Source organism: Sarcophilus harrisii, chromosome 1 (assembly GCF_902635505.1).
Source record: "Sarcophilus harrisii chromosome 1, mSarHar1.11, whole genome shotgun sequence".
Classification (NCBI taxonomy): Eukaryota; Metazoa; Chordata; class Mammalia; order Dasyuromorphia; family Dasyuridae; genus Sarcophilus; species Sarcophilus harrisii.
In genome coordinates, this window is record NC_045426.1 from 560,028,701 (window position 1) to 560,052,733 (window position 24,033).

The window sequence follows — 24,033 nt, forward strand, 5'->3', positions numbered from 1 at the left end:
ACAAATGGATTAATTTGGTCAGAATTGTCATTTTTATTATATTAGCTCAGCCTACCCATAAGCACTTGATATTTTTTGACTTAACTCAAAAAAAGTGATACATGAGCTAAACCTTCAGAGAATCTGGGGATTCTAAGAAGCTCAAGGTGATTAAGGAGTTGCACCAGACATTGGGAGAAAGATGAGAGATGGAATACTGAATGTGAGAAACAGTAAGTGAGGAGTTTGGCTAGAATGTAGAGTTTGTGAGTATAATGTGTAATAAGTCCTTTGAGATAGATCAGAATCAGACTATGAAATGCTTTAAATCTAAGGTGGACAGCATCATAGAGTTGGTAAGAAGGCATTAACTCTTTTGAAGCAAAGGAATAATATGGTAAGGTTTCTGTTTTAGAAAGATTATTTTGGTAGCATATGGTGAATGGATTTTAAAAGTCACAGAACAGAATCCAGATATCCAATGAGGAAAGCTATTGCAATATTCTAGGCAAAAATTGGAGACTGTCTGAATTAAATGAGTGCTAGAAACAGGAGATGAAGTGTAAGATAAGAGAAGTTCAGTTTGACTGGTTTGTGAAGAGAAGGAAAAGAAATAAGGTAAAATGAGTTTAGAAAGTAAGTTTAGGGCCAGATTGTGAAGGATTTTAAAAGCTAAATGGGGAATTTTTATCTACCAGGCAATAGGGTGCCATGTGAATTTATTGTGTAGAATAGTTACAGGGTTAAATATGAGCTTAAATATGATTTAAATATAATCACCAAGGGTCATTAAAGTATCCTATTTATTAGAACAGGTGGCCAGAAGGTAATTTTGACTTAATTCACGCAATCACAGAATGTTAGATATGGACAGGCTTTTTAAAATGCTAGGATTCAGTTATAAGGGAAAGAATCACAGAATCATAGAATCTAAGAATTAGAAATGACAGAAGAGCTATCTAGTCTAATCTAAACTGAGTAAGATTTTCCACCACAATATAGCTAACAACTGATCATTTGAATTTCTCTTGAAGATATTGGCTGAGAGGGAACATAAATTATCTAAGCCTTCTCATTTTATAGAGGAAGAAATTGGAGCCCAAATAAGTAGAATATAACAGAATTGGGATATGAATGCAGCCCCATTAACTCAAAATTTCAGTGTTCTTTCTACCCCAACATGCTTATAGAACCCATGTCAATAATTTTATAATTAAAGAAACTGAGATTCAAAAAGTTGAAGGAAATGATACAGTTAATAAAAGGGAGAGTCAAAACTGATGCTTAAGTCTTATAACTTAAAAGTCCATCTCCTTTCTCTGGCACATAGTGGGAACTTTATAAATGCTTAGAGATTGGTTGGTTATGTAGTTCTCTCAGTGTATTATATTTTAAAATATTGTTTCATAAGACCTTTGCATTTTGAAACTAGAAGTTATCTAAGTCATCATCTTGTCTAATACCCTTATTAAACAAATTCAATCTAATTCAGAAATTAAAAATACTAAATTTCTAATATTTTCAAGACTCAGATGATGATATAGGCCCAAAGGTGGAAGTAACTTGTTCATTGCTATTGGGAGAGTGCTAAAGGTAGGTTGCAAATTTCTTGGCTAGTGTGCTTTAAACTACCCATGATTCCTTTAATTTTTGTTCAAATAGGATAATAATAAGATCACAGATCCAAAACTGAGAGGAATTCCAGAGGCCATGGAGCCCAGTTCCCTATTTTTTTTTTTTTTTTTTTTTTTTTTTTTTTTTACAGATAAGGAGACTGAATCACATATAATTGACTGGTTTAGGGTCATAGAGTTAATAAAGGTCTTAGGTAGGATTTGAATCCCTGTCTTTATAATTGACTTCATAGCCAGGGCTCTGTCAATTATATCATGCTATGGCTAGTTCTTTCTAGTATGATGCAAATGAAATATAATAATACTAAAAAAGGGTAGTGTCCAAATCTGCCTTTATTGAGTAGGGCTCTTCAAAGTTTTCTAAGGCCCACTTAATAACCCAGGTAACAGCTCTTTAGCCATCTGAGGAGCTCACTGGGGAGCAAGTAGGGCAGCCTCTATATTCTCTTCTGGGAGGTCCTTCCTCTCTAAATGTCTGCCAATGTGAAGATCCACACCTGAGCCCCAGATCATCCACCTAGGGGCAACTCCCCACTGACTCACCAGCTGGTTCTATTGGTCCCTGTGGCCTAATTCCAGCCTACCACAGTTCTGGTGTGGGAATTTTATGACAAGATTTGGAAATAGAGAGTTCTGTGTTGTCAGATTCCTAAAATTAGTAGGAGTAAAATTTCAAATGTTCCTTATAGTGCATGCAAGGGTAGAATAATAAAATGATAAGACTAATTTTGTAACAAAAGAATTAGGTTAAAGTTTTAGTTCTGCAACTTATTATCTAGATGACTTAAGATAAATCTCTGAGCCAATGTTTCCTCATCTATACAATGAAAAAAATCCTAAGATTCTTCCCAGCACCAATCAGAAATTTGCTGGAATCAACTAGTACCAGCTCTTGAGAGCTGACTGTTAAATTTTTAGTATGAGTATTTACACCTCAAAAATGAAATCAGCAAAAAATACAAATCAGGGCTTGATTTATTGTTATGCTGATTGTCTAGACTTTATTTAATAGAAAAAATGTTAATAATACAAATTAAACCTAAAACTTGTGTCATATGTACATCTCTCCCTCCCCCCCCCAAACCACCGATTTACAACATATGATAACCATCTTTTTATATCTAAAGAGCTTTCTTTATCTGTGGAAAAGGTTTTCTTTTTCTTGTTTGATACACCTCAAATAGTCTAGGTCCTAAAACCACCCATCCCCTAAACTCCCATGGCCATTATCTTCATTTCAATCCAATCATTCATAAAGATGTTTATACATCTGATCATCTATATCTATCATGCCTCCATGATTCATAATTCTGAAATCCCTCTAATCATAACCTCCTATCTTTTCATTTTTCCCTTCTCCTCCTTCCTGGTAAAACTATTTTTCATCTTTAATGAGACTTGCATTTCCTTCATCCCTCCCTGTTCTCTCAATTAACTATTCTTTTTTGTCCTTATTTCCTCTTTTCACAGCCCTGGCAATCTGGTAGATGAATTTAAAAATGAATTATTGTATTATATTTTATCCTTGGATTGTTTGCCCTTTGGCCTATAACCAATCAAGTTTTGTCAAGTCCCAACCCTAGATTTCCCATATTGTACTCTTTCTCCACTCCTAATGGAAATGTTATTTGAATGCTTCTGGAGAAAGTCTCACCTCCAAGGGGACTGAATCCACTAAAATTTACATTATCTAATTTTAACTCATTACCACATGGAAATTCTTTCAGTCTTCTCAGAGGTGTTTGCACTTGACATGGGCTAATCCTGGTTTAGGATTTTTCTCTAGGTCTTCTTGAGTTGTACCAAGGAGACCTGTTTGACCCAAAGTCTTCTTGATTTTCCACTAATCTATATAAGCCCTGAAGTGCAAATTTGTTCTATTTGTGAGGGAAATCTGGAGAGCTTCAAATTTATTTTCCCGCTCTGCCATCTTCCCATCTTCTCAGAATCCTCTGCCCTTTGTCATCTATGTTCAGAAATTCAAAGTACTTTTCTTGTATCATTTCTTGTGTTATAATTTTCAGGTTTTGTGACTTATGTTCTTCTGGGAGACCTATATTCTTTGGGTTCTTGGTTTCTAGTACTTTGAATATATCCTTTATGGAGGATAATCTGGACCACTATTCTGTGTCCTCTTCTGCAATTTCGAGTCACATAGAAACATTAATTCACTTTTAGATCAGGTGTTGTGAGATTTAGTTCACAATGTCTTAGACCTATTTCTCCACCATTATTGTGTTTTGAATTGTGTTTTATTTGATCAAAGCATTTATTTCGCTTTTTTCCACATATACATTTAGAAAAAAAATCTTGTAATCGTTTCTGTTGTTAGTTCAGTATCTTTGATTCTAGTTCCCCCATTCCCACCCCCACCCCGGGAATGTTTTAAATGATTCTTGTTATTGAAAACCATCTATTTTCTTTTATCATGAGTATTGGAGTAGGTCACATTGGGCTGCAACTTGAGTTAATCCTCTCTTCAGAGAACATTATCCCATACCTTTCCTTCAGTATCAAGGAAGAATACATCAGTTTTGTCGTTATTTGAATTTCTTTTCTTTTATATTTGAAAGTATTTTTGATTGTGTTTTGCAGAATTTGTTTGTCAAAGGAATTGTTCAATTTAACCACTATGTATCTTGGATTTTGCAGCATAGGATTTTTATCTGGAAGTGATCTGTGAATTCTTTTGGTTTGCCACTTGTCTTCTGTGTTCAGGAATTCAGGGTAGTGGTTTTGTATCATTTCTTTTGGTATGGTGTTCAGTTTTTGTGGCTTATGTTCTTCTGGGAGACCTATATTTTTTGGGTTCTTGGTTACTAGTAGCCTGAATAGATCCTCTATGTAGGATATATGGAGCACTATGAACAATAATTATACAAGGAGAGGACTTCATGCATTATGATGCATGATACTTATATTAACAAATCATCAATAAAAGTATTAAGGATGGAAATAAAATGGACTGTTCATTTTCTATTGCCAAATTTGATTTGGGAAAAACATCTGCTACACTATAAAGAAAAGAAAAGATAAAAAGACAATTTGGGGAAGAGGAAAAGATAGGAACTATTTTAATAAACTTAAATCAATTAAAAAATAAATACACTCCTCAAATCATAATCTCATTTGCAAAATATTCCATAGAAATTTAGCAATCTTTGATTATTCCCTGAATATTTATAAAACACAATTGTAATTGTTCTGTAGAAGAGAATATGAGTGGGTAGAAAGCTGTGGAGAAGTCTCAAAAACTTCCTTTTTTAGTTTTTGTTCTGCTATCAATTAACTGTGTGACTTTGTTCAAGTCACACCCACTCTGGACTTCAGTTTCCTCATCTCTAAGTAGATGATAATATCATTTGCCATATTTACTTCATAGGCCGTCTATGAGTAAAGTATTTTTTAAATTGTAAAGTACTATATAAATGTGAGCTATTATCATTTTTTACAATTATTATTCATAATTTTACTGTTAATTTCTTTGCAGTATTTACCTTTTTAAATTTTAATTTTTTAAATTCTAATTTTTTAAATTCTGAACTTAATAAAAAATAAAATGAACACCACTACAATGCAAATACCACTACAAAACGTTCTTTACAAATATTCAGACTTAAATAATTGGAAAGACACTAATTGTTCATAGTTGAGCCATTTGAATGCAAGAAGAATAACAATACCACCTAAGATAAATTAATTATTCAGTACCAAATGACTCAAAAAATAATATTAAAGAGTTAGGAGAAAAAAAATTATCTGAAGGAGCAAGAGACTAAGAACCTCAGGGAAATATGAAAAAAGGGTAGAATAGAAAAGGAACTACCAATAATATATCTCTAATTATACTACTTAGTAGTAATTATCTGAACTATTTGGTACTGATTAAAACATATAGATTATCAGTGGGATAGTTTGGATACACAACAAACATAAGCAAACAAACATAGCATAACATTTAGTTAATCCAATCCTCTCCCTCCCCCCCCAGGTATAAAGATAGCCAAGGTGACAAAAATTGCTTTAAAAAATTGGAAAGCATTCTGGATGAAATAAGATTTAGACTGACATTTCAAAACATATAAAAAGATGAGTTCCAAATGGATACATAATAGATAAAAATATCATATCATAAACAAATTAGAAGTGCAAGGACAGAAAGATGTGTCAACTATGGATACAAGAGAAGTTCATCACTACATAGAATTCCCAATCCCTCTATTTTTGTCCACCTGCATTTTTAATTTCCTTTACAGGTTAATTGTATACTATTTCAAAGTCTGATTCTTCTTGTGCAGCAAAATAACTGTATGGACATGCATACATATATTGTATTTGACATATACTTTAACATATATAACATGTATTGGTCAACCTACCATCTGGGGGGAGAGGGTGAGGGGAAGGAGGAGAAAAATTGTAACAAAAGGTTTTGCAATTGTCAATGCTGAAAAATTATCCATTCATATATCTTGTAAATAAAAAACTATAATAAAAAAAGATAAGTTCATTACAGAATAAGAAATAGAGATAACAGGGGAAAATAAATAATTCTAATTATGTAACATTAAAAAGATTTTGCATAAAGCTAGTGCAATTAAAGTTAGACGGGAAACAGTCAACTGGAAGGAAAATAATCTCTAAAGGAATTTTATCTCATAAAGGTCTCATAGTCATGATATATAAGGAACTGATGCAAACATATAAGAACAAGAGCCATTCCTCAATAAATTGTCAAAGGAAGGCCTAGAGACACTTATATGAACTGATTCTAAGTGAAATGAGAAGAACCAGGACATCATTGTACAACACAGCATCAAGATTATACAATGATCAATTCTGATGAACACGACTCTTTCCAACAATGAGATGACTGATGCCAGTTTCAATTATCTTGTGATGAAGAGAGCCATCTATACCTAGAGAGAGAGGACTGTGGGAACTGAATGTGGATCACAACATAGCATTCTTGTTCTTTTTGTTGTTGTTCATTTGTATTTTCTTTTCTTATTCATTTACTTCCTTTTTTTGATCTGATTTCTCTGGTGCAGGAAGAGAATTGAATAAATATATTTATATATGTTGGATTTAACATTTATTTTCACATATTTAACATATATTGGATTGCTTTCCATTTAGGAGAGGGGGTGGGGGGAAGGAGGAGAAAATCTGAACCACAAGGCTATGCAAGGGACAATGCTGTCGAATTATTTGTGCATATGTTTTGAAAATAAAAAAGCTTTATTTAAAAAATCCTTTATTTAGTTATCACAGCCTACTAACAATCTTTTTCAAAGAAAAAAAGATAAAATAATAAAAAGTACAAAAAAATGTAAAATAAATTTATATTATAGCCCTTTGCAACAAAGAAGTTCATGTATAATGAGATCTTCCAATAGCCCTTCATGGTAGGAAAAGAAAATGTATAATATTTAGGAATCTAGTGTTAGAATATATTTTTTGGGAAATGTAGAATTGTATAGTGTCTGTGTGTGAGGAATGTTGACTTAGAGTTAGCAGACCTGAGTTCAAATCCTTGTACTTTCTTACTATGTGATCATGAACAAGTAACTTAATGTCTAACAGTATTGTCTTGTGCATTTGTAAAAGAGCAATAAAAATATTATTTGGGGATGTGAAAAAAATTGTCAAAGGCTATGAACAGACACTTCTCAAAATAGTAGATAATGGTGATTTTTTTTTATAAATATATTTCAAAACAACAATAACTTAATAATGAAAAAACAGGTAAGAAAGATGTAAGAACTCTGATCTATACAATGACCAACAATAATTCCTTAAGATTGATAATAAGAAAGCATGCTACCTAACTTTACACAGTAAGATGATGAACTCAAGGTACAAAAAGATACATATTATTTGACATAGTTAACTCCAATGACAATGCATATTTTAATATTTTAAATTTTCTTTCCATTTTTAGGAGACAGGTTTTGAAGCCATCTAATTTTGCTTATCTAATTGATTACCTAAATGAAAAAAGAAGAGTTAAAAAGGGGTCATTGAAGCATTTTTCAGAATGCTTAGAAGATAACATGATGATCAATATAATCAGTGGAAGAGACAAATAGGACAACTTTGAAAATAACATTTTGAATGTGTTTTATACTTGGAGGGAGACTCAAGCTATTTGTAGTTTACATTCTTCACTGCCTGTGAAATTCTTATTTTTGTTCTACTTTGTATTTGGAAATATATCTCTTATTTGGTGTTTGTTCATGTAATTTGGCTAATGAAGGTACAGACCTGGATAGTGGTTAATAAGTTCTGACTGCTCCCAACCTCCACAGAAGGATGATTACCTGACATCTAGAAGTCCAGGTGACATGTAATGGATGAACTGTGCAAGTCAGAGCATGCACAAGTATTCTATAACTATGTCCTGTCCACTTACTGAGTGATAAACAAAACCCTTTAGATTGCCTATTGATCCAAAACTGATTATGTATTCCTACCGACCAAATGACTCTCTTTTCTGGTGGCATTTGGGGTGTCCCTTTCCCCATATGGGGTAAGAGGTCTAAGGGACCAATGTGTCCTTTCTTGGATGTCATGTAGCCTATGCCCTGCTTCTGTTCCTATTGTGTCCCTCTTTTCTGGCTCAGAGGGGAGGTCCTGGAAGAAAGTGTTCATCCAAGGTCTCAATTCAAATGCAGCCGCAAATACTTAATTAGCTGCATGACTCTGTTTGGCTCAGTTTTCTTATCTGTAAAATGAAGATAATAAAGTACTCATCTCTCAGAGTTATGATGATGATCAAATGAACTAGGAATTGTAAAGTGCTTAGCACAGGACTTGACACATACTAAATATTATTTATTAACTATTTTTATTGTTGTGTTTATTATTATTCAAAAGACCAGAAGAGCCAACAGAAGTCCAGTTGCAGAATTGGTGACTGCAACAGAGCCAGGTTAAACACCAGGACACCCATAAGGAGGGATCCATGGAATCCATTTCCACAGCGGATCATTTCAGGAACCAAGAGAATATGTCCTACAGAAAGGGACTGATTTGTCAAGCAATTATAGCACACTAAGAAGTAAACTTGATAAGATTAATGTTTGTTTCTAACAGCTACTTTAATTTTAGCCCACTCTCCTCCAGAGATCAAGATGGGAGAAGAAGAAATATATTCCAGTTTGGTAGGTGTTTTTGCACTTTGGTTCTTACTATATCTTTTCAGTCAAATATATCTTTATAAAAGCTAATTACTGTTAATTATTTTGATGATATTGGGGTGGTAATTGCTAGAGACTAATATTAGACTGATATTGGTATCTTTCAATAACAACAGTCCCTAAGTTCTAGGACTTAGAGAAGTAAAACCAGTTGCCCTCAGAATTACCAAATGTATCTGTGGGCTGGGAGAACAAGTCCAGAGTTTTGCAACATTAAAGTCAGAACATTTTAAGAAGTAAAAGTTAAAAGTGAACGATAATAACAAGTCAATTTATATCAGGAATTCCAAAATGAGGTGGTTTCTGAGATCCCCTCTAATTCTGGAATTCTGTTTTTATTAGAATAGTAATCATATAAATTACTTCCCTCTTTGGGTATTAATGTCTTCATTCTAGTTTAGATTTTTTTTGTTGAGTCATTTCAGTGTATCTCTAGCTTTTTGTGACCTCAGTTGAAGTTTTCTTGTCAAAGATACTGGAGTGGTTTGCCATTTCTTTCTCCATTCATTTTAAAGATGCAAACAAGATTAAGTGACTTGTCCAGAGTCACACAGCTAGTAAAAGTGTGAAGATAGATTTGAACTCAGGGAAATGCGTTCCTGATTCCAGGACCAGAACTCCATCCACTATTCCTCCTAGCTGTGAGAGTTGATTTTCACATAATCTTCTAGTCTCAAAACCCAAAATTCTAAAGAAGAGGCTCAGGCTTTTATCCTATTCCTCTGCAAAGGACCTTATGAGTGATGGTAACAGTAATAACAATGGCTTAATGGAATTCTCCAATGCTGATGAGTCAGAGACCTAATGATTCTGACTCATCTTGATTGCCTTTAAATGGAGGATAAATGAGAAGATGAAGAAGCTGCTAATGCCACGGGTGGGAAGCCACTTAAAATATAATTGTTATGGAATGGCAAAGAGATTCCAGGTCATAGATTCCTGAAATGCTGTTCTTCCATAATTATAATTGACATCCAGTGCAGGTCCCAAGGGAAACGTTGCCACGTGATCCAGAGTTTAATGAACTAGAACTCACTAATTCTCCAGTGAATAAATGATAGTTAAGACAAAAAAAAAAAAAAAAAAAAATCATGTTCATGTCAGTGAATTGTATTGATCTCAGTGGCTTCCCTGATTGAATGCCACTGAAATACTATTTCTGCTCACATTCCCCATCATGGATGTTTAAGAGCATTAGGGCAATTGAGGAAAAAGAGATTAATGACATATTATTGAATTATTTCTCTCTTAAATATCCATTGCTTTTCATTTATAATAATATAGCTTTCTCTATTGACTTGAAATGAAATTTATATCACTCTCTCCCGAATGAACAATGTTACTGATGACTGGGAACAACAATAATGTAATATGTGTGTGTGTGTGTGTGTGCGCGCGCGCGCGTGAGAAAAAGAGAAAATGAGAGAGAAAAAGAATAGGGTCAGAAATTGTCAATTCATTATTTCTTTCATTCAATAAATATTTATTATTATTTTAAATGTTTTATTGGTACTTATATGCATTGTTGTCATTTCCCAATAACTATTCTCCAAAAGAAATACCTCTTGTAAGAAAGAAGCCTGATTAAGTAAACTTTATTGTGAAAATATATCCCTCATTTTATACCCATGGTGCTATAGTACAGTGCTTCCCTTTTGAGAGGACAGAAATATGTTTCATTAACATTTTTCCAAACTCCAGATTGGGATAGTTAAGTAGTGCAATTGATAGAGCACTGGGCCTAAAGTTAGGAAGTTCTGAATTCAAATTTGGGTTCAGACACTTACCAACTGTGTGACCTTAGGAAAGTTATTTAATTCTATTTCCTCATCTGTAAAATGAGCTGGAGAAGAAAATGTCAAACTATTCTGCTAGTGAAGAGTTGGATATGACTGAACAACAACACTAAGAACAGAATCAAGATTAATTATCACATTCCTCTGATTTTTATTGTCTTTTAATGTTAATAAATGCTGATTAATCTTTCTAGTCTTTAATTCAGAAATAATCTAAACTACTTTGTTTTTCAGAGAACCATAAAGTCTCAAAATAACAGAATCTCAGAATTAGGAGAAACCTTAGAAGATCATATACAAGGTCCAACCTTAAAGTGAAAGAGAAGTAGATTAGCAATCAGAGGACCTGAGTTCAAATCTTGATTACTCTTCTTATTATCTCTAGATATAATGCCGTTAGGATTCCTGGGCACATGAACCATTTCTCCACTATAGCATACCTTTATTTGAAGACATCCATTAACAATATACTTCAAGAACTTTTAAGGGTTTTGTTGTGGTGGTGGTTAATATTTTTTATATTGAATTAGACTGCCTCTCCTCATCTTCTTGAAGGAAGAATCACTTCCACTTTTTGCTGGCATATTCAAATTTCAGAATCAGCTTTTGGAAGCATAAATAATACTCTTTTTTTTAAGTAGATTTTTTTTTTTTTTTTGGCTTTTATATCACCTATAGTTTCCCCTGTATTCTTCCCTCTTCTTCCCAGAAATCCTTTATAGAAATTATTTTTCAAATAAAGAAAAAATAATTCAGAAATATTGCTCAATAAAGTTTTGAAAAACTTTATATACAAATCTTCCACATCTGGGGGTCTCCTTCCCCCACTTCTGAAAAGAGATGAATAAGCAATCTTATATCTCTTCTCGGGAGCCAAGCTTATTCTTTATAATTGAGCAACATTCATTTTCCATTGTTTTATAGTTATTGTTTTTCCCTGTTTCTATTGTTATAGTCATTGTTTACATTGGTTCTGTTTGCTTGGTCCTGCTTACATTGTTCTGCATCAGTTCATTAAATCCATTCTTCTCTGTTTTTATCATAGTTATAATTTCTTACAGCAGCACATTAATGACGAATATGCCTCTTTAAAAGCTGAATAAACAAACTTAAAATAATGGAGTGACAACAAACTTCAAAAAATCCAACAAAGAAACTAAATTATCTGAATTAAAGGAGCAAATTTTCATTTGAGAAATACTATTGTAAAAATATTTGAAATTTAAGTGGAATAATCTTAAATGTTATTAATCCTTATGGCATTTAAGGATAAGAAAGTAAAATTATAAAGATTAACATCTATCAGACATCATTGCTATCCATTATCTTTGTCCTATTCCACAAGAAAACTCAGATTCTAGGCAAGTCCTGTATTCTTCCACTGTATAAGAATTTATCAAATGTCTATTTGCTAGGCTTTGAGTCCAGTTCAGAGAAGACAAAAAATGAAACTCGGGGAACTTACATTCCATTGGAAGAGTCAAACATACACATAGAAAACAGGCTAATTTAAGTCAGATGACTAGTTGTTCTAAAAAGGAAAGAATTTATGTAAAATATATCATAAGCTAATATTAAAGAAAACTAAGAAATATAGGTGGTCAAGCTGAGGAAAGAGTATATTCTAAACTTTGGAAACTGTCAATGCAAATGCATTGAGAAGAGAATTAGAGGGTTATGTAGGAGGACCAATAAGAAGCAATTTGACTGGATTAGAGAGTCTTTTGGATGAAAGGGAATAACTTAAGAAGAGTGGAAAAATAAATCAAAGTTAAATTAAATTAAAAACTTTGAATGTTAAACAGAAGATTTTGTGTTTGAGTTTATTTCACCAAGAAGTAATTTCACTAAAATTAATTGCAAAGGGGAAAGACAGGGTCAGATTTGTAATTTAGGCAAATCACTTTATCATCCATGTGGAAGATGGATTGAAAACTTTAAAAAAGGAGACCAATTAAAAAGCTATTGCAACAGTCCAAGCAAGAGTTGATGAAACAAAAATATAAAATAAGGAACAAGCAAAACTTGAATGAAGAGATATGAAAAGACACCTCCAACAAGTTCAAAAGAGGAATTGGTAACATAAGACTGGAGCTTAGGATACAGGCTAGGACATGATGTAGATATCTGGTCATCAGCATGCACACAATAAATAAATCCATAGCAGCCAAGGAGGTCCCCAAGTCCAACTGTGTAGAAAGAGAACACGAGAAAAGGGTCAGGACAGAGTCTTAGGGAATACCCACAGTTAGGGGGTATGTTATGGAGGAGGATCTAGCCAAATAGGCAGAGAAGGAACATATAGGTAAGAGGAGGACCCACAGGGAGCAATGTTATAATACCCAGAGAATTGAGAGGCTCCAGAGTATTTTGGCAGTTACAGTAATAGTAATAATAGCTAACATTTCATTCATACTTACCATATATCAGACACTGTTAAGCACTTCACATGAATTATCACATTGATCCTCACATTAGTCCTGGGAAGTAGGTGCTATTGTTATCATATGTGCTAAGGAAGAGTACTAGGGAGATGTCAAAGAGTAGACATCTTTCACAGAGTAGACAACCTTCATTTTTCAGCCGCTCTGTTTGGATTAATTTTCCTTGTTATAAGGTATGCTGAGTGCTCATCTGCCCATCACAATACTACAAATCCCCCCAACCCCACTGGAAACCCCATTATTTCTTCCTTAGATCTGCTCTATTTCACTGAATCCTAGTCACATAATTGTGACATAATGGAACCAGCCATCCATGTGAATTCTGAAAAGCTTGGTTACTGTACACAGAGTTTTATTGCATATAGCATTTTTTTTGCATAGAATCAATTTTAAAAATATATAGCAATATCTGCTATTTAGTCATATGCCTTCAAGCTTCTTTTCTGTTCTGGCCAGAAGGTCTTTCCCTCCCAGAATGATTCTTTTATGATATCAAACTAGGCTATCCTTTGCCTCAATTTTAAGTCTTGAATCACTTGAAAGGGTATTGCCTCAGACAAACTGAAATCTGGTAGGGACGTTAGTTTAAAAAGAACAGGGTCTTCCACTGGTGACTTTGCATAACCTAGGCTCCCTTGAATCCAATTGACTTACAAGTCAAGACATCACCCTCCTTCTCTTCAAGAAAGAAAGATGAACAATAACAGACTGAGGCTACTTCTCAAATTAGTACACAGTCTTCTTTGAACACAGAAGTCCCAAGAAAAACAAACCAATACTTAGCCTACCTGTAACCCCTCTTTTTTATGAAAAGGAAATACACTTTACTGATGTCATTTTGTCTGAGTCATTTTATCCCACCAGGACCAGGCATTGAAAAAAGCACTCAAATTCTGTATCTAGATTTCAGCTCAGCTAGAACACTAGGCAGAGGAACTGATGTTAGATGTCAGCACAGAGACCAGGTTTCCCCCACTTGCTCCTCTTGCCACTAGATTTCAACAATCTCTTAAAGCCTTTATATTTCAAATTAAGATTAACATTCATATCAATGACGGACAAGTACCCATTTCCACCACCTTCCTCTTTATTCTCTTCTCTTTCTCTCTGCTCTCTTTTCTAATTCCATTTATTCTTCCTTTCTCCCTCTCCTCTCACTTACCTTCCTTTCCCTCCTCTCCTCTCCGCATTTCTCTTCTCTCACAGAACTTTAAAGACCATCTACGTAGAGAATGCTCACTGAAAAGAATAAGGAAAGGTCTACATAGAAGATAGTCTCCTGAACTGACCCCTGAATAAAATAATTCCAAAAAGTTGAAATTAAAAGAAAATATTTTCTAGAAATGGGGAATTGCTTATCCAGCTTGTGCATGGGAACAGGAGGTGGAAAGTCTTAATTCAAGGGACAACTAGAAATCTAGGCTGTCTGGAACAGAGTTGCTGAAGGTGAGTAGTCTGAAATAAGATTGGGAAGGTAGGAGGAAACTCTACTGTGAATTGCCTTAAATGCTAAACTAAGGAATGTGCATTTTTTTTCCTGTAGGCAATGGGAAGTCACTGCAGGTATTTTATCAGAGAGATCTGGCCTCTTTGCAACTTACATTTATTGCTTTTTAGAACAAAAATATAATTCCTTTTATAATTTGATAATCCTTCTTTTACTTTTTTCTCTTTTTCCACCCATGCCTTTTCTTTCTCTTCCTTCTTTCTTTTAATGTCAGCCAACATTGATTGAATCTTTGTGATGTGATAATCCTGTGCTAGAGAATTGTGACTGATTATAGAAAACTCTAAAATTTCATCTTTTAGTGACTCCAGAGACTGCATATTACAAATATAAAGGAACCTTGGGATCAGAACCATGTCTAGAGGAACAGTAAGCTAAGGAAATGTAGTTTATATTATCCCTTCCCAATCACCACCTCCCCATTCCTAAAGGTAAATTGAAAAGGAATTCAGAGGAATAACAGAGGAACAATCAGAGGAACAGAGGATACCAGGTTATAATGAACATTTGGAATGTTCTTGAAGGGGAAAAGAAGTTCCAGACAAACAGCCTGCAGTGGAGGATGGGATAAGAAGGATGAGAAGTGAGAGTGACCCCCCTTACAAAGCCTCAGGTCTTTTTCAGCACATGCTTCAACAGCCAGCTTCTTCACACGCTGTTAACAATCCAATCTGATTCCATGCTATTCTCAGATACCTCACCCCGCCCTTTGGCCTCCCTGCACTGCATCACTGGCATTCCCATCCCACCTGCCATCCTTCCTAAAAGGACAAAGCCCAGCAAGACTGCCCCAATTCATTTTGCCTGAGGCAGGGGAGTCAAAAGTTCCAACTAGTTCAGTTCTTATTCTCAAATCCAATTTTATGTATAGATTTCAGAAATTCATGAACTCAGATGGGGAAAAAAATGAAGTTTTTGGTTCAAGACAAATGTTTTCTTTTGTAATCGTATGTATTTTATTTTGTGCATTTAAAAAAACATTTTGAGTCCCTGGATTTCTCTGGACTGACCTCAGGTTCCATAAGATACTCACATATTTAGAACCCCTCAGTTGGAAGGTAAACTCCCAGAAGCAGGTCAGATCATTCCCACTGTTTCTTTTATAGCTCCCATAGCACCAGTGAAGGCTCAGTGAAACACAGTAAAGACAGAAGGCTCAGGTTGCCAGTCTCTGAACTCATAACTTACTTAAAGAAATCTTCTCACCCCACCACCTGCACACCCCACTTATGTAACCCACTTTGGCAGGTCAGATTCCCCAGCCAGCCCTGGATCTTGTCCAATCTGCCCCACCTGCTGTGAGCAGCCACCCTGCAGGGCTCCAGGCCAAGAGACTGAGTGGGGAAAGAGGGAGGGGGTGGAGCAGGTGGACCCAGCCACAGTTTCAATTAAGCAGAAAGACCTCCCTCCAATTTGGAAAAAGGAAATAGCTTTGCCTGAATGCATGTGCACATGCATAGCCTGTGGTGAAACGAGAAACTAAAACGGTTCTACAATGATCACATAGGAAGCTTTGCTGAAACATGTCACAGGGGAAGGGAGGAGAGAGGAAGAGGGAGGAGAGGAATTAGCCCAGCTCTGTAATATTCACAGGGGATTTCTGAAGAGCAGAAGTCATGGGAAAAGACCTTCCACTACAGGCAGATGAAATAAGCTTCTATTTTGGTCCGACCCGGGGGAAAGTACACATGGAGATGAAGGGCTTGCCTGTGGCTGGTGTACAGAAGGATGGTCGGTGAGCATGCCCTGTGTGGTTTCCTGGCATCAGGGAGAAAGCAGACAAGGAGCCTGAAACCCCAAGAGAATGCTAAACCCCGCTATTCAACCACCAGCTGTGTCAGTCTGAGGAAAGGATCATCTGTCAGCACAAGAGACGCAGAGGGCAGCCTCCTTTGGAGAATCTCGGCAGAGATAAAGCATTCTGACAAAGGGGAGAGTTCAGATGCTGTGGTCTAGTGGGAATAAGAGGGCTTGCTTTGAACAGGCACTCAATAAGCCCAAGAATTGAGCAGATAGGTTCTCAATAAATGTTTACTTAATTAGCTGCTTTAAAAAATCTGGACCCCTTTTCCTATGGCCAGTGAGAAATATTAACAAATGTATCTTCTCTTAGTTACAATAAGAGACTGATATCCTTCTTTATCACCTGAAAATTTAGCATCTATTTCACTCTTAGTGACTACATGATCCAAATGGGAGGAGGCCACCCTGGAAGCCTGCCACTGCCCATGCTGACCTCTTAGACCCCATCTTAGTCTCAGAATTGTGATGAAGAGAGTTAAGAAATATTATGTGGCTGCAAGTGATTCATACAGTTGAGAGAAATGATTATTTCTTCCTTGTATTAATAGCTAATTATTTAATCAGGACCAAGCTTTTTCCACTTCTTTCTTTTCTTTTTTTCTCTCTCCTTTTTAATTATCCTCTACACTTTTTTCAAGATGAGGAAATTTGTCTTGTTTGTGACTCTTTCTTCCATAGTCTTTTATTCTGCCCAATTTCTCCCACTCCATACCTTCTTGAATCTGATATATTTCTTTTTTTTTCCCAACAGAAACCCCTTATTTTATTTTAGATATTCCAAGTTTATATTGATTTCTCAGTCATAGTGAGATGCACTAGCTTGACTCAAACATAATGATGTCATTTTGGTCCTCTTTGAGAATGAAAGACAGCAACTAAACAACCAGTCTGAATATGTGTATTCAGTGTTGTGCTGGTAACATCTAACTACCAGCTCTTGGAGGAGAAAGTATTTGTGACAGTTTTCAGTTTAATTTGCATCATTAACAATTTCTTTCTCCCTTTCTTAAGACTAGACAATCAGCACAACAAGAAATCAAGCCCTGATTTGTTGTGTTTGGCAATTTCCTAGGTGTAAATACTCATAGTGAAAATTTAACAATTAGTACTTTTTAAAATTTTGATAATAGCTTTTTATTTTCGAAATACATGCAAAGATAGTTTTCAACATTCACTCTTTCACAATTTTGCGTTCCAAAATTTTCTCCTTTTCTTTCTTCCACTCCCCTCCCCTATATATCAAGTTTTTAAAAAGTAAGAAAAAGTTTAGTAAGACTTAAAAGTATCAATGATATCATCTTAAAAAGCCAGATATTATATTTAGTGTTCTGTGTCCACATTTTCTTCCCATTTACTCCACCATGGCAAAAAAGATCGGAATTTTCTGAATTCATCATATTAATAATTTCTTACAACACAATATTGTTCATGCCACACAATTTATTTAACTATTCCTTTATTTATGTTCCACAATTTGTTTAGCTATTCTCTAATTGATTGGCACCCACTTTATTTTAAGGTCTTTGCTTCTGTTTTTTTGTTTGTTTGTTTTAAGTATTGCTATAAGAAAGCAACAGGAGTATAGTGCAGACAGCCTTGAATTTAGGATTAGGCAGACCTGGCTTTCAATCCTATTTCAGATACTTACTAGCTTTGTGATGCTGAGCAAATCACTTCAACTCTCTAGACCTCTGTTCTTTCACCTATTATATAATAACAATAACAACAATAATAAAAACTCAATAAAAATGATTTTTTGTTCAATCATTTTTCCATCAATCCTGACTCTTTATGACCCTATTTAAGATTTTCTTAGCAAAAATACAGGAGTAGCTTACCATTTCTTTCTCCAGGTCATTTTACAAATGTGGAAACTGAGGTAAAGAGTTAAGCAACTTGAACGGAATCATACAGCTAGTAAGTATCTGAAGCTTAATTTCAACTCACAAAGATGACTCTTCCTGCCTTCAGACCTGGCACTGTATCCACTGAGCTACTTCCCTGCTCAAAAAACTAATAAGATTAGCTAGCATTTATAGGTACTATTACTTATTATGTAATTATAGGTACTATTACTTATTATGTACCAGGAAACTGGGCTAAGTGCTTTAACATTATCTCAGTTGATCCATATAACAACTGTAACAAGTAGATGCTATGATTATCTCCACTTTACAATTGAAAAAATTGAAATAGTGGCTAAAGTCAAGGTAGAAGTCTGATTTCTTGGACTTCAAGTCTAATACTTTATCTACTATGTCATCTCATAGCCTCTTACTGGGGTTGAACTTGATGTCCCTTCTTCCATGATTCCATTTCGGTTTCTATGGGATCCTACTATGGGGACTTCTTTGGGGTATTTGCTTAACAGTTATATCATTTTAGTCATTTTATCAACTTAATCCCAGATGGCTTCCAGACTGGTTGGATAAATACACAACTCCTCCAACAATGTATTTGTGTGCCCTTATTTCTACAAGCACTCTAAGAATCACAGGTCCTATTTTTTGCCGTCTTTTTCGCTTTCATGAAACATGAAATTATTTGTATTTTTCTTATTGAATTCTAAAAGAAGAGATCTGACCACATCCAAAGTATCTGAAATTTAAAAAAAAAAAAAAAAAAAAAAAGTACTCCCTGTCAGCTCTTTGAGCACTAGGAATTCTTGCATATTTCCCCTTTTTTTATTAGTAGAAGAATGGAAAGAGAAAAGAGCTTACTGAATATTGCCTCAGGGCATTTGCTAACATGGAAACCCCAGAGTTATCTTTTTCCAATCAGAATAGAATAATTTTCTCTTTTCTTAAACTTATTTCTTTGCCCTTTGAAGCTATAACTTCCATTATTTCTAATGTTCATAGACTATTCCCCCATGAAATTGTCACTAACTCACTAATTTTACTTCAACTCAACTCATTTTAACAAAAGAGCTTTTGGTGGTAATATTGCCTAAGTAGAAATACAACTCTTTAAAACATTTAAACAGAACATAAAGTTTTGAACCAGATTTAAAAAGTGATTTTGCTACACATCTCTCTCTTTCTCTGTAGTGGAGCTATGATATTCACAAAAGTTCCCAGTACCATGTATACCTAGAGGCATAAACATTGAATTATAGTCATGGAATTTAGAGAGCTGGGAGCATCTGGAATTGGGAAAGGACCAGTAAATTCATTCACTCATTAATTCATTCAGTAAGTTTTATTGCATTTCCAATCATGTGCCAGGCACTGTACTTGGCTGTCAGCATGCCCACTCTCTGAATGATCAGTATTATATGGTCACTTGCACTGATATGCCCCTAGGGTAAGGAAGTGGTGGCATAGTGTATTCTCTTGGATTTAGCCTCAAGTAACCTTAACCAATTAGTCAATTCATCAGTCAACCTGTATTTACTAAGTACTTCCTGTCCATACTAGTAGCTGGGAATAAAAATACAAAAGTGAGATAAAAGCTTACGTTGTAATAAAGAGATAAATTATATGAATGGGAGTGGTATCCAAGGAAGAATTTCAGTCTGAGCAATGACAGAGAAAGTAACCAGAAGTTAGTAGATTTTCATGCCCTTTTCAGTACTTTTGATCTGATTACTGTTCCCAGAACAAGAGAAAGAGGTAGAAAGCAGGGAGGAGAAAGAGAGAGACAATGGCTGATGGCAAGTTGTGCAAGTAGGGTGTTCTGGTTGTTGACTGAAGCACAGTCTGAGTATAGCTAGAGACAATGAATTGAAGTTTTCACTCAGGCTTCAATTAAGATATTTCATCAGTTGGACAAAGTCCCCAAGGTGAGCAAATAAACAAAGCCTCTCACATTGCATATAGATGGACTGGCTTCTAGGTATTAAATGATATGGTCTAGATTCTGGATGCACACTCACAGCCTCAGGGACACAGATACTATATGTAGTGATGTTGTCCCTCATATGTACCATGGGGGTGTTTTTGTGTGGCTCAAAAGGAAAATGAGGGGGTTGTATTGGATGATTTCTATAGTTTCTTCTAGCTCTGACCTTCTATGTGGCATCCTACATATACCCTCTTTTACTTCCTGGAACTGTATATTTTTCTCTCTCCCTACTTTATGGACCATAACCTGTAGTTTCAAATTACAGCTGTGAGCCCACCTAGACTGGTTTCAGGTTCAAACTCCTTTCTTAGAAATCCATTTGATTAACACTCTCACATAGGGTGACCCTTCAAACATCAGAATTTACCCCTAAGTTCCTCTAGTGCCCTCGCTAACATTCTCCATGTTTCACATAGAATAGGTTAATTTAAAAAAGCATGGGAGAAAAAAATGTAACTTGTTCATTCAAGAAAATAGTGATGGAACATCTACAAGTAAATGAATGACTTCTGTTTTTTGTTTTGTTTTGTTTTCTTTTGCTTACTCTTTAAACATTATTCAATAATCTCCTCCTAAATCACAATGATAATAGGGGAAATGCCTTCTAGTTCCAATGTCTGCAACTCTCAGCACAACCTTATTCCATTTAGTTATTTTTGTTGTTTAGATTTGTGATTTCAATGGAAGCTCTCCCTTTTAATACAGATTGACGATCAGTCTATAATTTAGTTTTATAAGTCTTGCCTAGACTTACCCAAGATGACATAGCTAGGATGGAAGAGAACTTGATCTGAAATTTTCCTGAATTGTGCCTCAACAGAGAAAATGTTACTTTCTCAATATATTCTACAGAATATTCTCTCTATACACAGACATGTAAGTGAGAAAGTAATCTGAGGAGGGGGGAGGATCAAGGAAGACTTCATAGGAGAGATCAATTAACCTTGGAAAAACTAAGGATTCTAAGAGCTCCTTCTATGAAAATTAGATTTGGGCATGGGGAAGCCAGTGAAGTTCTAAAAGACTAAGAAATAATAAAATAAAATATAAAGAATGGAAAAATAGAAGAGAATATGAGACATAAGGGGAAAAAACAGAACTAGAGAATAGATCAAGAAGAGAAAACATAATAATTGAACTACCTGAAAGTTATTATCAAAAAAGAATCGATACAATAACATAAGAAATAAAGAGAAATGTTAGAACAAAGGGGGAAAATAGAAATAGCAAAAAAAAAAAAAAAAAAAAAAAAAAAAAAAAAAAAATCATTGGTTACCACCTAAAGGAGATGTTATAAGAAAAACCTACAAGAACATCATGCTAAATCTTGAAACGCCAAGATCAAAGAGAAAATTTTACAAACAAAAATAACTATAACAAAAACAAAAACAAATTCAAATACACTGAAGCCACAATTAAAGTGGTTACACTAAAAGACAAAAGATCTTGAAATACTATATATAAAAGATCAAAAACCTAGAATTTCAACTAAAAATATTGAGTCCAGAAAAATGAAATATAATCCTGAATGGAAAAAAAAATGAATTGCTAGACTTTCAGGATTTTGTTGCAAACAAACAAACAAACCTGAATTTTTAATAGAAAATTGACGTATAAGAGCCAAGAGAAATATAAGGTAAATATCAAAGACAAATTTCAAGAGATTCATTAAGGACAAACTGTTTATGTTTTATACGTGGAAATGTAAACTATATGTCTGATTGTCCTTAGTAATTGGGTAGTTCAAAAGAAAGATTGGGGTAGAATTGAATATGGTGTATGTTCTGAAAACAAAACTATATAATAATAGGTAAAAACAGTAATTTTGTTATACAAATGTGGTATGAGAGCAAGAACTGATTCAGAGGAATGGCATGGAGAAAAATGACTAGTAGTTTTGAATCCTTTACTAGCCCCCATAGAATTCTAATTTATTAGTCCCACCTAATGTCCATCCTCCTGTGTTTAGAAGGTATAATATTATCCTTCACATTGAGAATGGGTTAAAGGAAGAACAAGATAGATAGATAGATAGATAGATGATAGGTGAATAGATGGATAGATAGATATAGAAGGATATAAAACTCTAAAATTTTATTTATTCAATAAATTTATTTAAAACAAATACAAAATGGAAAAAGAAAAATTGTCATGTGCACAGCAGAGCATGAGAGGAATCAAACTATGTAAGAATCAGTACTCTTTTCAAGAAAGCACATATAATAATATATGCATTATATATATTATATATATTACATATGTAATATATACATTATATATAATATATATCATTATTATAATAGAACACATTGTATTCAAAACTGTCCATCTTTTATTTGTTTCCTTGTAAGTTTGTTTGAAGGAAGGGGAGAGAATAGGATAAGGTGGATATAGAAAATGGGTACATTAACAGGAGAGGCATAAGATATATAGATTAATGGGAATGGAATAAAGAGGAAGGGAAATGGTGGGAGAAGAAGATAAGAGAGGGATCCTGGGGGGGGTGGGGGTGGAGATTAAGTAATAGCAAGGCAAGATGGCAAGTAGAAGTAAAGTAGAGGAGTTAGCAGAGATTGAAAACAGCAGACATATGCAAACACAATAATAAGGATCAGGAGTAGAATTCATTGGGGGAAAAGTAGGGGTGATAATCATTGATCTCAAAGTTAAAGAATCAATCAAAAGAGAGAAATCTATATTATATATTAGTCATATTTATATTGTTTTAGACTATACTAGATAGTATAAGGTTAGAATATTGCTGTGACATTGCAAATGATGAGTTGGTGGATTTAAAAAATAAGGAAAGAGTTGGATCTAAGAAAGATGATGTTATCCATCTTCAGAGAAATAGAGGACAAATAAGCTTAGTACAACCTTATATAAATTTATATGAATAAATATGTGTATGATTGTAGATATTTATGTATATGGATATGTATGTTTATAGAGATCTAGATACATATATGTTTATGAGTATATATATGTATATGTATTTGCATATATCCCTGTTTAGCCTGCCTGGGGAAGGTGGGGAGGAGAAAAGAGGATTAAAAAAATAAAAATATACAGCATAGGACAAACAAACTTACAAGGAAACAAACAAAAGATGGACAGTTTTGAATACAATGTGTTCTATTATAATAATGATATATATTATATATAATGTATATATTATATATGTAATATATATAATGCATATATTATTATATGTACTTTCTTGAAAAGAGTACTGATTCTTATATAGTTTGATTCCTCTTATGATCTGCTGTGCACATGACAATTTTTCTTTTTCCATTTTGTATTTAAGTTTTAAATAAATTTATTGAATAAATAAAAATAGAACCAAAAAGAAAAAGATTAGTGGACCTCTGAAATTCCTTCTGTTTCTTCGATTCTCTGACTTTTTCTCTAAACTTACTTATAATTACTTATAATTCTAAAATCAGTCCACATTATAAATGTCTCACCAAAGTTTCTACAAATCTCAAATAATTCTCTGATATTTCTGATGGGTGGGATTTTTTATTTTTTGTATACTTTTTGATAGAAATCTATTTCCTATTCATATTTTTCCAGTATTAGATCTTATAATGAAACTGTTCAATTTAGTATGTTTCCACAAGAAAAATTATGAGAACTCTGGAGCTCTCCAAACTTTTAATTATGTCAAAGTCCTTTTCCAATATTCCAGAAGGGTTTTTTTTTTTTTTTTGACATTTTGACAATAAGATATCATTATTGCATTTACCCTTTTCTTTTAAGACATACAAAGCAAAGATACAGTGATGGTAGTCAAATAAGATGCATTTTTAATGTTAT

General features: G+C 34.1%; 1 long non-coding RNA gene across 1 annotated transcript in view; it reads right to left on the reverse strand.

The window, feature by feature from the left end:
* LOC111719105 overlaps positions 1-13,300 on the reverse strand; it is a 126,510-nt gene extending 113,210 nt beyond the window's left edge. Inside the window, exon 1 of the long non-coding RNA XR_004231036.1 lies at positions 13,032-13,300. This is a non-coding gene — a long non-coding RNA (uncharacterized LOC111719105). The remainder of the gene's footprint in view (positions 1-13,031) is intronic.
* Positions 13,301-24,033: the final 10,733 nt, after the last annotated feature.